General features: G+C 36.9%; 1 long non-coding RNA gene across 1 annotated transcript; it reads right to left on the reverse strand.

Annotated features, from left to right (window-relative positions):
- Positions 1 to 1,284: 1,284 nt before the first annotated feature.
- On the reverse strand, positions 1,285 to 12,036 carry LOC125259437. Its single transcript, XR_007182806.1, has 3 exons — positions 11,430 to 12,036; positions 9,517 to 9,649; positions 1,285 to 1,915 (listed from the first exon to the last, which is right to left on the reverse strand). It is a non-coding gene; the product is annotated as an uncharacterized LOC125259437 (long non-coding RNA).
- Between the last annotated feature and the right edge of the window lie 935 nt (positions 12,037 to 12,971).

Here is a 12,971-nt window from a genome sequence, read left to right on the forward strand (position 1 = left end):
AGGTGCAGTGACTTTGCTGCCACAAGTTAACATGACGTTCCCATGAATTAATATGTCGTGGCCACGACAAAAATAAATGAACCGAACATGTCCCCTCCCGGTCACCATAGGTTACTACTTTTTACCTGTTTGTATTCTGCTTAACACATCATGTAATGTTATAATTCATACTGTAGCCTATACATAATTTATATAAATAATTTCTTCCTATTGGTCCATTAGTATACAGTAAAGCCTAACGCACATGTCAAATAGATTATATTTTGATGTGTGTTTTGGAGTCCCTGAGCAGCATATTGGCTTGTTATTACATAGCATGAGTAAACAACTACTTTAACGGGTAGGCAAAAGCAACATATAGCTTTTTCTATTCTAAGGAGTCATCCTCCACACTCATGCATTGGTGAGCTGGGTGTCATACCCCTGAGGTTGTAAGTTTTTCGGAGCCATGAGGCCAAATAAATGCACAGTTATCTGAGTTATCTCCGATGGACTGAGCACCCAAATTGCCTCTGGGCTGGTACAAAGCTGGGAAAATGTTCCAGAAAACATTAGTTATTCTGCAATGGTTGAAGGTACCAGGACCTGACCACTTTACTCATGCAGGTAATGATGCGTGTTGTTTGCCTGTGACTCCTGCCTGCCTCCTGCGATAAGAAAGGAAATGCCAAAGAGCCCAGCACACCTGAAAGAAAAAAAAAAAAAAAAAAAAAAAAAAACAGAAAGAGGAGAGGGGGAAGAGACACAGGATGAGGGAGGAAGCCAGAATGGCGAGGATGGATGGACATGGTCGTTTCCGTTCAGCCTAGGATCTGTCAGCGCTCCCGCACATGGAGAAAGAGCAAATGGGGCTGGTGGTGGAGCAAGGAGGTGGGAAAGCAAGCGAAAGGAGAGATTTATTATAGGTAAGAATGACTTCAAAACAAAATGATGCGTGACTTCATAGAAAAAGCCTTAAAAGCAGACTTGAAAGGAACAGTTCACCCATAAATGAAATAGTATCTTCATTTACTTGCCCTCATGTAATTCAAAAAACCATTCATCATTTTTTTCCAACGCAATTTTAGCTTATTGAGTCACTGAGTTGAATTTGTGAACCGGATCTGTCTGATTTGTGAATGAATTATTCAGAACTGTTTAGTGAACCAGATCAATCAAAAGAAACCCATTCAAAAGAACAATCTGTTCACAAATCAGGTATCGCTGATACTCTTGAGCTTGAGTGGATGTCAAAAGTTTCAGTGAAAAAAAGAAGAAAAAAAAAATTATTTTCTGTTCCTCACACAAAGCTATTTAATGGCTAATAATATAGCATTCGGATTCATGTGGACTCCTTTCAGAGGCTTAAAAGAACCAGTCCCATTTCATTGTAACTGCTTAATAAAAACGACTAGTACATTCATCAAAATGTCTTCTTTTGGGGAAGAAAGTCATACACACAAAAATAAAGGCTCTTATAGGAAGTTATGGTTCCATGAAGAACATTTAATATCTAAGGAAACTTCTCAATGCACAAAAGGTTCTTTTTTTAAGAACTGTTCACTGAAAGGTTATTTGGAGAACCTAAAATAGTACTTATATGGCAAAATTACGCACACACACGCACACACACACACACACACACACACACACACACACACACACACAAATAAATCCCTTTAAAACACATTTAGAAGAGGGAAAGGGTGGGGGGGAGAAGAGACAAGGATGGAAAATATACAGGTTAGATTAATGAATGAGCCTTTTCCCTCTGCAGTTCCAGCTCCAGACTGCCAGCAACCTTCCATCCGGGGGGCCATGTCTCTCTCGGCATGCCCACAAGAGAGGCGTCTGTGTGGGATGCAGCGCTGCCAGACCCCCTGCTCAGCCTCTTCATCATCCACTTCAACCTCTGCACAGCTCTGGCAGAAAAGCTCTCAAAGAAGAGATGGGAGGGAGAGAGGTAGGAGGGGTAGAGAAAACAGAAAAAGAAAGGAATTACTTAAAGTCAAAGTAGTGCTCTTTCACAAACTTTCTGCTTGATGATCACTTTTCCATTACAGGGTGGAACAAGGTTATACATCAAAAGTGTGAATGTTTATTCATCTGATAAACGATTCTGAAAACAGCCTCTGTTTAGTCTCCGCTTCATCCGCTGTGGACTAATATCAACATCTTTATTCTTTGCATCTGTGGTGCAGTTAGTGTTTGATAGATTGTTATGATCTGTGATGTATGGATGGTCCTTCAAATGAGTCATTGCTCCCTGAACAACAAGTTTCTCACATCTGAGGTGTGTGGTTAGAAATAATAGTACAGCTGTTGTAATAAAAGGGTGCTAGGTGGGTAGAGTATAAATATACAGTATGCTAAATAAAATACATTTTTTTAGACAGAAATAGATTTTTTATATCACTTCTGTTTGACCTGCTTTGTAACATTATGATTTTTTAATGCTCCTTGTACTTGGAGACCATCAATATCAGCAGTTGCAAGAAAGTCTAAAATACTTATATTAAATATATACATGAAAGATTTGATTTTGATTTGATTTTGCAGATGGTGCAGGTACAAGTAAAATATAAATAAATAAAATCAACTTATTCTCTGTTTTGTCATTAGTATATTGATCAGAATGTTTTTTTTTTTTTTTTTTATTCATGCGAATATTCATTCTTGTGCACAGGACTTTAATCCAGAACAGAAGAAGATACACATGTACACTGATATAATAAGATAATTCACACTGACGAAGAAAGTGTGCTTGGATATCCAACACAAACTTGTCAGGACTGATACGACGTTCAGCTTATTAAAGATTAACAGAGAGCAGCACTGGAATGCCAAGTTTTGTTGATTCACCTTGAACATAATGAGTTCATGTGAAAGTGCAGCAGCAAAAACTGTTTTCCTTTCATAGCCACAACTTAATTTTTGAATAAACTCATATTCATGATGGAGATGAATGTTGATTATGAACATGTAGCCTTTTGTGTTGACCTCAGTAGAGGAATAAAAAACATGGACTCAAAAACATTGTGTTCAACAATAGTGAGCTGTAGGAGTGTCAAGGCTTGTGGGTTTTCAGAGAGCCCATAATTCAAACAACAATGCATGTCCGTAACAAAAATGAGTGCTACTTTATTATAGTACCTCATAATGTAATCAAAGCCACTCAAAGGAGTGTGAATGCCATTGAAAAGACTAAAAATACTGTTGTTGATTGAGTTCACCATGTTAAGTTGGTGAAAAATGCAGCGAGTGTATACATTTTACACAGAATTACATTACCAGCTTTTTCTGAGTTGTGTTCTACAGCGGTTGTGATTTCTTAAACATCAGCTGCTGAAATATATCAAATGCTTATGACTTACTGTAGTTACATTTATTTACAACTAGGTTTGACTGGAATTACCCGGTGCATACAACAGCTTAGATGAATGGTTCAATGCTGTCTGAATTAATAAAAAGAAAAACAATTTAATTCATGGATAACGTCCATTATCGACAAATAAACAATATCACGAGCAGAGTGTTGTTGTTCCGAATCACAGTGAAATCACAGCCTTTCTGATTTTCAGACCAACAGCACGACTGTGAAAATGGTATTGATTGAGTCTCACAGAGGAGCTCCTGGAGGATAAAAGGAGGAGTAATGACAGTGAAGGACGAGAGAGAACCAGGCTTGTACTATTTATGTGTTTTTTGTTTTTTTTTTATCTTAAGTAACAGTTGTCCGTGAGGGGCTGCTGCTTTATTTTTGTTTTGTTTGATTATTTTTGGTCAATGAAATTGTTGAACATTCACTAGTTCCCGCCTCCTACTTCCCTGAACGTAAACTTTGTTACAAAGAAGTTTGATTAAGTTTGATTTTATACACAAATTGCTGTATTTTTGCTCTGCCAATGGAAATTCAAACTAAGCAAAAGCAGAATCAACTGTTCAACCGAATCAAGCACAACAGTGGTGTTGCATTTCTGAATTAATCAACCCTAACCCTACTTGAAGAAATAAATTTGGATGAGTGAATGATTAAATGACTCACTCATAGGCAGTCATATGTTTCATTTTGGAATGAATCCATTTGGCCACTCACTCATTTCGGGGTCCACGTCCTCCGGAGGTCACATTCGTCAGCCGCATACATCATTGAGGCAGTCTCATTTCAGAAAAGTAACCATTAGATTGCAATGTAAGAAAGAAGTTACAGTATTTTACACCTCAAAAGAAATAACAGTCAATTTTATTATGGTTACTTTTCTTAAATAAGACATCCTCAATGATGTTTGCAGCCTACAAATGCAACCTCCAGAGGACAGCCTCCGAAATGGGACACAGCAAATGACTTGCTTGTTTGTTCATGAATAAAATAGCATTTCTGAACAAATCGTTAAATGAATGAATGATTAAATGACATAAGTCACTTCTTGCCACCTACTGCTGTAACAATGTAACTTGCAGAAAGAGTCACTGACCTATTTGGTTACTGAATGCCAGGGACTCCAAAGGCCCTGATTAGAGAAGGGTCCCGAATGCAATTTTAACCTCTGGGGACCGCCAAGCTTAACCGAAGGTGGTTAACATTAAAAAGGCAGGTGGAGAGATGCTGAACAAATGTCATTAAGAACTCAGTTTTGTTATTGTTAAAAGAAACTTTAAAAGTCTTTTAGCTTTAATGATGTTTTCCCTGAATTTGAGAAGAACTCTGAGTTCTCCACACTGTCAGTGTTCGGTGTGAATGATGACTCATTTGTGCAGACGGTCACTTCACATGTAGGCAGCAAATCACTGCCTGATGACCACAGAATTATGAAACACTGTGAAACCACCAAAAACTCACTTAAAATACAGGCATCAACATCCATCTGTGAAGATTTTAAAGACACACGCTGACGCAAGTACAAAAACACTCTACTTTGATCTGCAAATAACAACTTGTGAATATACTCAAAAATGATTGTGGTTTATCATTAAAAGCCTTTGAAAAAAAAAAAAAAAAGTATGAATGCATGTCAAAACTACAGGCAAACCTGAATTATGACTGTAAGAGTTTCCATAGTGGCTAAATGTGGACCTCCTGAGGCAATAGCGAATAATAAGTAGCAGTGACATTGATGGATGGCCACTCCACAAGGATAGACACACCAATTGTTCTTGTGATAATGGTTTCTCCTGAAGTGGATTAATCAGACCATCAGACTCTTTTTATGTGAGTGCATACATGTCTCCATAAAAGATGTGGAATGAATATTAGACTCCAATCTAACACTCAAGACTTGGCAGTCTCTTAATAGAAAGAGTGGTTAAGGAGGTGTTACAAATGTTGTTGCCACTAAAACAATAACACAAATGTTTCTAAATATGTTTGCAGCTGGGCCTCCCAAACATAATGGCAAAGTCAATTTTCTACCCTTAATTTAAAGTAAAGCCACTACTCTTATGTTAGACTAATGGAAATTTAATTATGGATTCAGGACGACCCTTTTCAGAAAGCCTTTCATAGTTCAGCTAATCTGGGCCTCTTTAACAGTTTAATTTAACTTTGTGTTCAGGATGACCTGCTTTGACAAAACCCAACTCACTATACATTATGAGATCTGTCATACTGCGTTTGCGGTCATTCAGACTGAAGCAAGCGCGCAAGGACAAAGACGGCATGCAGAAATGGCCATTCGCGCTATCAATCTGACCAAATGAAATGCAAATACCAAACTGTCCTAATTTCCACAGTGGCGTATCGTCTACGTTTTTGATAGAGATATCAAACAAGATTACTGGATCAGTTCTTGCTCCTTGGTGTGTGATCTCAAAATATGAGAGCTTTAGTGGGAGCATCAACCAGATTAACTGCGAAAGCTGTGGGAGTGATGTCCAATGGGGTTTCGGGCCCCAAACCAGAATCTCTGTTTCATCTGACTTCAGAGCAGAAGTATTACCTCTGTGTCTTGGAGACACGCTTTCAGCCACAACAGACTGAGTTCTTCATCTGTTCTCGCTGATATGTGGATTGATGTCCCTCGAGCGACATAAAAAGCACACGCGCAAATCTCCTACTCAAGATTCCACATTGATACCTCATAAAAAATTAAGGGCCCCAAAATTAAACCCCGCACTACGCCACTGAGAATCTTCATCTAGTGAGAGTGGAGGCGTCGCTCTAATTGTTCAAGCTGATATCTATCTGATGGGTGGTCGCTACCGCGGGGCAGGCGTGGGGGCTTACACGCACGGGCTCGCGCGCAAACACAAACACGCGCAGGGACTCCAGAGTGTGCCAGTGTGATTCCAATCTCCCTCTTATCTCTGTTTGTTTTCATTTAGATCAGTATCTCATCCACTGTGGCAGCCACTGTTATCTCCCGGGGCTACACTGTTCTCTCCTCCTGTTCCACCATTTGGTTCTGTTCAGCTCTATCATATCCTGCTCCACAAAAGAGTTAGTTCATGTGTTCGTCATGATAGGGATGTGCATTCTGTCAACTCGATAAGTGGAATGGTGGTCTGTTAAAATCCGATGCCAGAGTTAGACTTTGAAGAGTCAATACAAACGTTGCAGATGAAGAAGTCACTGCTAAAATTAGAGCTCCAAAGACTGTTTATACTCAAATGTGTTGGGTTGCCTTCCAGTCACTTTACTGAACAATCTCTGTTGCTGTACTAAAAAGCTTTGGCTTGTTTTTACACTTATGCTGCATTGAAATGTAGGATGAAATTAATAATAAAAAGAATTCAAGAAGCAGATGTAAAGAGATCCTTTGTATTGCAAGGATAGAATCACTCTAAATCACTCATTATTTATCACAACCAAAAGTCAGAAAATATTGTGTGTGTCTGTGTGTGTGTGTGTGTGTGTGTCAGGCAGAATAGAATGTTGTTGTATCTGCTACAATGGCTGTATCTCAGTAACTACACTGTAAAAAAAACCTGATTTGTTATCGCAACATTTTTTCTTTTGTCAAATCAACTTAGATCATTAGTGTAGCTCAGATAACATAATATTTTGAGTTTCTGTTGATTAAACCAATCACCTTCATTGTATTAACTCATTTTTTTTTTTTTTTTTTTTTCAATGAACTCAAAATTTTTAGCCAGGTAACTTACTTTTTAAGTTAAACCAACAATTCTTTTTTACAGTGTAGAAGCCAGTTTTGAGATCAATTATAGGATTCTTTTCTCTTGCCATGTTTAGTACAGTACTGTGGTTTAAAGCACCTTGTTCAACATCTCTTCAAATAATACTTATTATATTATATTATATTATATTATATTATATTATATTATATTATATTATATATATATATATATATATATTATATTATATTATATTATATTATATTATATTATATTTATTACAATATTTGTTGGCCAAAACAATAATTTGATTTATTTGTGCATTACCGTTTACATTGTTGCTTTTACATGATTTGTTTTATATTTTATAATTGTTTTATTTATTTATTTTTTATTTTGCTGAAATGCCAATAGGCTGTTTAGTGGCATGTTCCATTGTGATAACTTACCCCATATAGCATGACCATCTTCTATTGAAGGAATGCTGTCACATAAGGTAAATCTGTATTTAGTGAACTTTTTCTTGGTCAGTAGTGGTGGAAAGCTGATAGTTTCATCTCTAAATTTTGACTGGATGAGGTAAGCATACCTAGATATCACACTCTTAGAAGAAAAGGTTTTAAACCCTAAAGGGTTTATAGAACCTTTTAGGTGTTCAGTCATGAGATCATTTTATTGATTTAGTTTTAATTAATTTTGTTTTAAAATTAAATGTAATATTTAAATTTTATAAATTTAACAGCTTGTAAACATGTCACTAGAAAATAAAAATGAAATAACCTGTTGAAAATGAAAGTATTACGCAATAATTTAAGACATTTCTCCTTAAAGAACCTTATTTTATTTTATTTTATTTTATTTTTTTGGCATAAAGGTTTCAAGCCGTGTTTCCACCGCAGGAACTTTCCTCAGGAACTAGGAACTTTGGGGTGGTACTCAGTATGTTTCGACCGCAGGAACCAGGATCTAAATGAAGTTCCAGGTAAAAAAATCCCCCTCTGAAAGTACCTGCTCGCTAGGTAGTAACAAAGTCCCTTTCAAGGAAAGTCTGTTCACTCGGCAGCCATATTTGCAATGCCTCCGGGCAGCTATTTCGCTCATCCAAGACCAAGTCCTATCTATGTGAATGGGGGAATGCTGAAATCTCATAAACTGCTTGGTGAACTCCCAATTAAATTACATATATTCAAAATCAGCAACAAAATCTGACATATGTCCCATAAATGTTGTTTCTTATGCTAAAATAGCATTAAAAAAAGCTTATTTTTCAGGCTAGATGAGCCAATGTGCATGTGCAGTCCTAAGTGCAAGTTTCAGGTTTCTATGGGAACTGGAGCCTCTAACGGCAGCTACAATGACGCAATGACTTTATCAATCAGCGACTGGCTCTTTTACTTAGAAGGCAGGACATATTCCGGCATATTGCGCATTGCAGTTTCTCCCATTCATAACCAGTGTTGCCAAGTCCGCGGTTTTCCCGCAGAATTGGGCTACTTTTATACTGTTGCAGTGGGTTGAAATGACCCAAAATAACGTGATATTTAGTCCCTGGAATGCAAATTTTACCAGGGGAGCCCAGCCAAAAACACAAATTTTACCCCCCAGAACACGATTTTTACCTTGTGACCCCCCTGAAATTCCATTGGGCTAGTTTTGGGCTAGTTTTGAGGAGCAATTGGGCAGGTTTTGTTGTGAAAACCTGGTAACCCTGCTCATAACTAATAGGAGTGAACCGTCTTTCTATATCTATAGTCTTTGGTAGTACTTTTTCAAAGTTCCGGAACTTTCGGGGATTGGACTTTGGTGCTGAACATGTTGATTGGTTGAGTTTATGCAGCATTTTATTTCAACCATCGTTTTGTTTTTGTTTTTTTAAGTCTGTTGCGGTGCATGCAGAAAGAGTTGTTTGCTATTTGAATTGACAATGGAGTTTAAAAAATACGACTGATGAACTAACGATGAGGTTCAGGCTTTATTAAGCTTATATGTGGAGGACAAAATCCAGCAGGAACTGGAAAGTCGTGCGCAGTCCTACGTTACCGGACTATCTTCACGGTAATTTAGACCGCTATGGAAATGCAGCTAGCAATAGGTCTGGGGGGAAAAAAGTTCCTGGGACAAGTTGTTAATTTTGGTGGAAATGCAGCTTCATTGAGTCAAGAACCCTACACTTCTATATAAACGTGCTGAACTTTTTCTAAGAGTGACAAAATAGGGCTAGTATGTTGTGATATAAAAAGTCGAGGTTCTTCAAAAAAAAATCTCTCTGTAATTAATAACAAACATATTTTTTTATTTTCTGTGATTAAATTATGAATAACATGTCTTGGATTACTATTATAATAGGCCATGGATCATTATTAAACATAATTAAAGAGAAAACGAGGCTCTCAGACATTTTGAATGACATAGAAATGTTGTGCTGATTTGTTGATGTCTACAGCCCTATACTATACTTAGACTCACCTTATCAGACAGAGCTGAATAAAAACTTGACACAGTTTCACCCTGCTGGACGCTGGCAGAAATATTGCTATCCCTTTTAGCCAGAGGACAGGGACCAGGCTGAAGATGAATGGACGCTCCCTTCGAGATTATGCTGTGAAAGGGATGTGCAGAGACGTCAATAGAGACTATCTTTAACAACTTTTAACGTGTTACACAAATCAGTATAGCTAATGACCGGGACACAGACGGCAGAGCTTGGGACCTGCCGTGGCCGATAAAATTGATTTACCTGCTAACACAGAGATCAGTGCTACCTCAGAAAAAAATAGCCCAGGAGCCTTGAACAAATAATAGCACTTTCATCTGAAGAAGGGAAGCTGTGCCTATAAGTATAATAAGAATAATGGCCTCAAATCAGTATGTCAATACTGCCTGAGCTAGGAGCTTGTGGTCCTCAAGATTCACATGTTTGCAACTGTTTGCTTCATATATGTCCTATGTTTTCTCTACAGCAATAGTATAGGCAACTATTTTTTACTTCATTACTGTATTTTGTCTAGTATCTGAGCATTTTCATTTTGGGAAACTTTTAATTTGAATTAACTACACTCCAAAGCATAAATTCTGATGTTTTACTCCAGTGCATTTTATAAAACGTTTCATTCATCATCATTTTAAAGTAAAGAGAATGAGATTGAAAAATAATCGTTCTTTCAAGCCAAATCCTTTCCGTTGAATCGGTTCTCAAACCGCATTGAACTGTTCAATAGTGAATTGTACTGATCCGATTGCTGCTGTTGTTGAGTCAGCAATTCACCGATTCAGTAATCCGATCAGAGCGAGTCTACATTTAGCCTACTAATATTTCATTAGGGCAGTGGTTTTCAACCTGTGGGCTGCGGCACACTAGGGGGTCTCAATGATCCTCCGGGGGGCAGAAAGATAACTTAAAATTAAATATATTAATATAATTCATCAATTTTATTATTAATAATTTTTTTATATATTATAAAAAAAATAATAATAAAACAAAGCACCACCTCTTTCATACGTGTTTCGGAGCAGCCCAAGCCATTTCTCATCGTGCTGCTGTGAAATATGGACTAAATGGCGGCCTTGGAGTAAAAAAGGTTGGGAACCACTACATTAGGATATTTGCACATTAACTAAAGTACACAGCACTGCTCTTCAGATCACTGCAGAATCACCAAATGGCCAAAGACTCCCTTGCTGTCCTTCCTGCAAAGTTAGCTTGAGGTAATGTTACACCACCACGGCCATCAGGAGCAGATGGTTAAGCATATTTGTGTATGTGTGTGTGTTCTCTCTGTCCCACAAATGGCCCAAATGTGACCCAGAAATGACTTGCGCTTGTCAAGAGCAGAGGGTATCTGAATGGTATCTTCTGTATAGGACGTTGTTAATATATTTCACAGTGGGAAGGGACAACATTTCAGAGGCTGACAAACAAATAGACCCATAACATTTGGCTAACATCTGTTGATTTACACGCTCATGAAAGCAGCTGAAAGAACATTTTCTCTCCAAGTTTTCTCTAAAATCTTTATGCTGTGCTGTGTTCCTGCTGTCTAGGGTCAGATTTTTTTTTTTTTTTTTCACCTGTAAAAAGAAATCAAACCACTTTAATCCTTGACCGACACCAGCCCAGCTTACCCTCTTTTTTTTTTTAAAGACACACCCCTTTCTTTGTGAGCATTCTGAATGTGTTTGAGATCAGGCTACACTGGCATGAATAGAGCTGGCACTTAGCAAATTACCAAGTTTTCTTTCATCATTCTCCTATTTACTCTGTTTACCTGTGATTTTTTAATGCATCTAGCTGAGAAGGTCATGCAATTTTATGGCAAAGGTTGAAATGTTCAGAAAAAGTGCTGCTGTAAAGAAGGAGCTGAGGTTTTCTTTTCACTTACTTTTCTCTTTCTTCTAGAGTTCTTGGCAAGTTGAGCTCCCAACTGGTGCAGCATATGGTGGCTGGGGTCCTAAGGAGCGAGGTGTGGCTGTCTGTGCATGTGCCAAAGCCTAATTACTCACTCATTAGTACCCAGGTGGCACCTACGGTCCATTCACACACACACACACACATACAAATAAAGACAGGTTATAGCCACCACTCCCTCATTTCAGCAGTTACTTACTTAGGAAAAATAAATAAAACAATTCATAGGAGTTTAATTATACTAACCCTCTATCTGCTGCAAGACTATAGACTCTTATTTGGATGTTTGAGCATGTCTTTGGAAAATATATTGAATGTTTGATGAATGTTTTTCAAGCACTCATAAAGATTTAAAGTTCATGTTTGTCACCGTGGAATATAATAGCTAGGATAGGTAGGATGTGAATGGTTTCTTATATTGGCAGATGATGCATTTGCAATATGTAAAAGTTATAAAATGAAAGGCTGCCTGGAATGTTTGTGAGAGAGATGGAAAGAGACGTGTCTACCTCATAAACACTTATTTCACAAATGCTCTGTTCAGGTTGTCATCAGCTTGTGTCCGAAAAAAAAAAAAAAAAAAAAAAAAAGATAAACACACGCGCACACACACACACACACGCAAACACACACACAATCTGACCTTGAAGTGAGGAGAGAAGAGTGAGAAAAGAAACCTTGATCTTTCCTTCCACCAACTTAAATAAATAAATAAATAAATAAAACATTTAGTGTATGAGTGGAGACAACCCTAGTATGTGTCACTGATTTTTTTTAAATTGTTTTTCTAAAAACAACAGCATCAACAACAATAATATTATAAAACTATTATTATTATTAATGAACTGTATTAATATATTATAGTGATGCCAAGTATATATTGTAATTTATTATTTATTGTGTGTGTGTGTGTGTGTGTGTGTGTGTGTGTGTGTGTGTGTGTGTGTGTGTGTGTATATATATATATATATATATATACACACACACAAATGGTCCTATCTAACATATATAATTATAACTATTGTAATAATACACATTATTATTATTATTATTATTAGTAGTAGTAGTAGTAGTATAACTCTATTTATATATTATCCCTCTATGGGACTAATTATGAAATCACAATTAGATTAAAAAAAATACTAATATTTAAGTATAAAATCATATACTAAAATTAATTTTATCCAACTGATTTGTGTCCTTTATTTAGGGTTTTGTCATTTATAACTGACATTGTCCTATTAGGGTAAAAAAAAAAATATTGCCAAATTGTCTGAAACGAAGTAAAGTAGTGAAAAGTTCTTAGTGTTTCAAAAAACATTAAAAAGCTTTAATAATGTTCCATTTCATCTTCTTATAGCTTCTATATTTAATTTGGAACTCACATGACACAAATTTAGATGCAATTTCGCTACCTGGAAAACAGTGAAACCATGTCTTAGTGTTTCAAAAAACATTAAAACAATCTTTAACATTGTTTTCTTTCTTGGAATTCGCAATCAATTATTGTAGCGCA

This window comes from Megalobrama amblycephala, linkage group LG23 (assembly GCF_018812025.1).
Source record: "Megalobrama amblycephala isolate DHTTF-2021 linkage group LG23, ASM1881202v1, whole genome shotgun sequence".
Lineage (NCBI taxonomy): Eukaryota > Metazoa > Chordata > Actinopteri > Cypriniformes > Xenocyprididae > Megalobrama > Megalobrama amblycephala.